Source organism: Gadus morhua, chromosome 19 (assembly GCF_902167405.1).
Source record: "Gadus morhua chromosome 19, gadMor3.0, whole genome shotgun sequence".
NCBI lineage: Eukaryota > Metazoa > Chordata > Actinopteri > Gadiformes > Gadidae > Gadus > Gadus morhua.
Genome location: NC_044066.1, coordinates 1549753 through 1555117, shown reverse-complemented (window position 1 = coordinate 1555117; position 5365 = coordinate 1549753). Strand labels below are relative to the sequence as shown.

Sequence of the window (5365 nt, the reverse complement as noted above, 5' to 3'; positions counted from 1 at the left end):
ATCACCCACACTCACCTCCAACACTGGAGCCCCTCAGGGCTGTGTGCTTAGCCCTTTCCTCTACACCCTGTACAGCAATGACTGCACCAGCCCCTCCCACACCACCACCTTCCTCAAATACTCTGATGACACTGCCATCCTCGCCCTCCTATCAGACAATAACTCTGTATCAGATTACCACAACACTGTCACCCATTTCTCCCAATGGTGCACACATAACTTCCTCCATCTCAATGTAGCCAAAACAAAATAAAAAACAATAGGTAACCCATCTCCCCAGCCCCCCACTATCATCAACAATGACACAGTAGAAACAGTTGACAGCTTTAAATACCTTGGACTCACTCTGGACAATAAACTCACTTTCGACCAGCACACAACGGACATTCAAAAAAGGAGCCACCAAAGACTGTATGCCATCCGCAAACTCAAAGAACTCTATGTTGCCCCCCATCTCCTCCTTCTGTTATATCAAAGTATTGTCCAACCCATTCTGCTCTACTGTTCCACCTGCTTCTTTAACATGCTCACTGTCAAAAACAGGGTCAAACTTACACGTGTCACAAATATAGCTGCCAAATTAATTGGTCTCCCCACACCCACACTCAGCGCTCAATATTAAGGCCATCTCATGCATTGCATCCACAATAGCACTGGACAACACTCACCCTCTCAACTGCCACTTCACTGTCATGCCCTCTGGACGCAGGTATAGGTCCCTATTGTGCAGGAGGGCTCGCTACGGCAAAAGCCTGGTGCCTGCAGCCATAACAGCACTCAATAAAAGGCCAGGATAAATCACCCCCAGTCCTACTCTGTGTAGATGTTTATGTAGATCTGTGTAGATGTTTATTTGTTCCTGTCTATTGTCTGTCGGCGTGCGGCCTAAATATGTAATGTACTGTGATGTGAAGAAAAATGTCCCCTTGGGGACAATGAAGTCTAAAGTCAAAGTCCAAGTCAGGAACATTCTAACAAATAATACAAATTATTTTCTTGTTTGATTAGGTGTCCATATTAAGACCCCCTTATCAATGAGTCTCTTTCTCTTAGTTCAACTGGAAGTCCTTAAGAAACTGGGCAACTTAGTTTCCCTTTTGGCCAGTCTCTTCACTGGAGTTTGGTTTGCCACAGCTCTTTGGTCTGAACTTCCTACAGCTTCTGTTGCTGCTGGCTCTTCCAACTGGTCACCACTGAGCACAACCTCCTCAGCATCCAGCCATGCTTCATCTCTTTTGTTGGGCTGAGTTGAAACAGTCTGTTGTTTAATCATTGCCTATTTCTGGTCTCTGGTGGTGAGCATGAATCTGATCCACATGTCTCCTCACTATCCTCTCGTCACCCAGCATCACCTTGTATGACATTGGTCCCGTCACTGACTCAATGATTCCTGGAATCCATTTGGGTCCAAAACTTTCTGGGTCAGCACTGAATCTCCTGTTTTAAACCAGCATTCTTTAGTCTTTTTGTCGTGATCTTTTTTTTGTATTTCTTGTTTTTTCTGCACTCTATTGTTTAGGTCTGGATGGATTGATTCCAGAGTGCAACGTAGCTTCCTCCCGAGAAGCAGCTCTGCTGGTGAAAGGCCTGTTGTAGTGTGAGGGGTCACTCTGTAGCTGAATAACACTCTGGCCACTTTAGCTGTCAGCGTGCCTTCTGGAAATTTTTTCATCATTCTCTTAAATGTTTGTACCCCTCTCTCTGCTAACCCCTTACTGGAGGCATGGTAGGGTGCAGAGGTCACATGACGGATTCCATTTTTACTTAGAAACGCGTTGATCCCTGTGCTGATGAAACAAGTGCCATTTTCAGGCACCACCAACTCAGGCAGTCCATGGTTACTGAAACTGGTACACAGGCACTCAATTGTGTTGGCTGAAGTGGCAGAGTTCACTGGATACACATCCATCCATTTTTGAATGTGCATCTATGACCACAATTTTTTTTTCCGGTCCGGCATAATCCACGTGAATACTACTCCAGGGCTTGTCAGGCCAATCCCAGGGGTGTAACGGAACTGGTGCCGGGACGTTGCGATGCTCCTGACATGTTTTACAGGCCTTTACCGTATCCTCCACCTCTTTGTCAAGCTTCGGCCACCATACGTTACTCCTAGCCAATGCTTTCATCCTTGAGACTCCCGGGTGGCATTGATGAAGTTGTCTCACGACACTTCCTTGGCCTGGTTTTGGCACAACCACTCTCGACCCCCACATCACACAGCCATTTGATTACTAAGTTCAAGTTCCCTCATCTCATAAGGGGCAAACCTCTCCCCTTTTTCTTTTGTTGACCAGCCGTTGTGAACCATTTCTCGCACTCTCGACAGTACTGGATCTTTGTCTGTCCATGCTTTCACTTGATCAACTGTCACAAGTGTGATGTCAGAGCTCTCCAGCATGAGAACCCTCTCCTCCGACGTCTCCACTTTAGGTGTATCTGGCAAAGGAAGGCGGCTGAGAGCGTCTGCATTGCTGTGATGTTTTCCTTCTTTATACACTATTGTGTACTCGTAGGCTCTCAGTGTTACAGCCCACCTTTGGATCCTGGGCGAGGCCATTTGTGGTACTGCTTTCATCTCATTGAAAAGTGACAACAAGGGCTTGTGGTCTGTCACTATAGTGAATTTCCGTCTATAAGTGTACTTGTGGATGCGTTGTATTCCAAACATCACTGCAAGCCATTCCTTATCCAGTTGTGAGTAGTTTTTCTCTGCTGTGTTTAGTGTTTGTGAGGTAAAACCTATGGGTCTTTCAGTTCCATCTGGCATGTGTTGTGACAGTACGGCACCTACCCCGTATGGTGACACGTCACATGACAGCACAATGTCCTTCTCTGGATCGTAATGCACGAGTACCTGAGTTGACTGCATGAGTTCTTTCGATTTTTCAAAGGCTGCTTGTTGTGCATCTCCTCTTCCTCTTGAGCCTTAGACCGGCCTCCTGTAGCCGTTTCAGCACCATGGTCAGAGTCTGGAGTCAATGTCCTTCTCTGGATCGTAATGCACGAGTACCTGAGTTGACTGCATGAGTTCTTTCGATTTTTCAAAGGCTGCTTGTTGTGCATCTCCTCTTCCTCTTGAGCCTTAGACCGGCCTCCTGTAGCCGTTTCAGCACCATGGTCAGAGTCTGCAGGTGCTCTTTGGCGTCTTTCCCATCAGGAGGATGTCATCCAGGAAGATGGCCAAACAAGGGATGCCCTGCAGCAGTCCCTCCATGATACGTTCAAAAATAGCCGGACATGATGAAACGGCAAAAGGTAGCACTCTGTATGTGAACCAGCCTTTGTGTGTATTTATAGTTACTTTTTTGCTTCCTCATCCAATGGAATCTGGTGGTAAGCGTGACTCAGATCTAACATTGTAAATTTCTGTCCACCTGAAAGAATGGCAAACAGGTCCTCAATTCTGGGGATTGGATACTGTTCCAGTTTTGAGATCTGGTTCACTGTCAGTTTGTAGTCTCCGCATAGCCTTGCTGTGTCATCTTGCTTCAACACAGGGACCACCGGCGCTGCCCACTCAGCATATTTTACTGGTTCAATTATCTTCTCGGCAAGGAGACGGTCGAGTTCAGCCACAACTCACCCTCTCATGGCGTATGGGACGGGTCTGGCTTTGAAAAACCTGGCGGCTGCTTCATTGTCCACATATATTTTCACTGAATCTCCCTAGTTCGTCTTTGAAAACCTCCACAAACTCCCCAAGTACCTCCGCCAAAGTCTCGTATTTAACCTGGAGTATCTGTGGCTCTGGTATAGACTGTGCCTTCTCTGGGGTCTCCGACCGAACATGGTGGATCTGGGGTTCTGGTCTCCACTGTAAACCTAACCTCCTAATCCAGTACTTGCCTACTAGACTAGGGCCTTAATCTGCCACCACTATCAATGGTAAGTTCTCTACTAGCTGTTTATGCTGTACTTTAACCACTGCTGCTCCCACAACATTTACCTTATGTCCTGTTATATTTTTTTAGCCTCACTATACATGAGTGCAGCACTGGCACCTCCTTCCCCCATAAGGTTTTGTACACAGAGTGGTTCACCACTGTTACCCCACACCCGAGTCCATTTCAAATTGCTGTTTATCCCCATTAACAGTCAATGTCTGTATAAATGGCTCCTCTGCTGGTATGTCTAGTTCATCTAGTTTGTACAGTGTGAACATGACTTAATCTTCGTCTATGTCGCCCTCTCCCTGGCTGACATAATGTGTTCCCTGAGTTTTCCAATACTTCCCTGTTGGTACTCCACCCGCTCTAGCCTGTGAAGTGCTAAACGAGCCACCTGACCTACACACTTTTTGAATGTGGCCCATTTTACCACACTTATGACAGGTTTCCTTAATAAACCTACAGTCCCCAGCCCTGTGCTGCTCACCTCCACACCTGTAACAAGCGTTATACTGGTGCTGCTGCTTAGTGGGGAACTGCTTTGTATACATTTTGTGCACTGCTTGAGGTGCCCTCATGTGTGAGGGTGTAGACTCCGGAGACTGTAACTCCTTTACATCTTTGCTGGCTGTCTCAATGGCTTGTGCCAGCTTCAGTGCTTTTTAAAGCTCAAATCGGGCTCTGAAAACAGTCGGCGCTGAATGCGGTCATCTCCGATCCCACAAACCAGTGTGTCGCGTAGCATCTCCGACAACTTGTCTCCATAGATGCAATCCAGTGCTAACTTCCTAAGCACAGCGATATATTCCATTAATGTTTCCTCAAGCTTCCTATGTCTGGAATTAAATTTGAACCACTGCCCAATCTCGCTGGGTTTGGGGTTGAAATGTCCTTTAAAATATTGACCAGTTCAGCAAACGTCTTGTCTCCAGGCTTGGCAGGACTGACAAGGTTCCTCACGAGGCTGTACGTCTGACTTCCAACTGAACTGAGCAATATAGCTTTCTGCCGACTTGCATCTGTGATTTCATTAGCTTAAGAAAAATGCTGAAGAACCTCACAATATTCTTCCCACGTCTGCGTCTCACTGTCGAACGGAGCGGTGCTCCCTACCAAGGCCGCCGTCATGATTATATCCAGGTAACGTCCGATTCGGATTCGGATTCGCTAATGCTAACGCAGCAACTTTACAGAGTCTTACTGTTTGTTTGCATCGGCTTTAGTTTATCCTCATCGCCATTTATGTAGTAACTCACGGGAGGCTTCTTATTGCACATTGAAGGAGCTTCAATGGCGAGGTGCACACAGCCTTTAGCCGTGTTCTGTAAATATTCTAGAACACACGTGAGTCCTGGAGCTCTATATCTAAATAATATCATATAGCCTACATAGATATCTATATCAAAAAAGCTGTGTGAGCCGATATTATGAATCTCAAACGACTGCGTTCGGTTCTCCGACGTTCCTAGTTCTTC

General features: G+C 46.5%; 1 pseudogene; it reads right to left on the bottom strand.

Annotated features, from left to right (window-relative positions):
- Positions 1 to 1372: 1372 nt before the first annotated feature.
- LOC115532619 (uncharacterized protein K02A2.6-like) lies at positions 1373 to 4441 on the bottom strand (annotated as a pseudogene).
- Between the last annotated feature and the right edge of the window lie 924 nt (positions 4442 to 5365).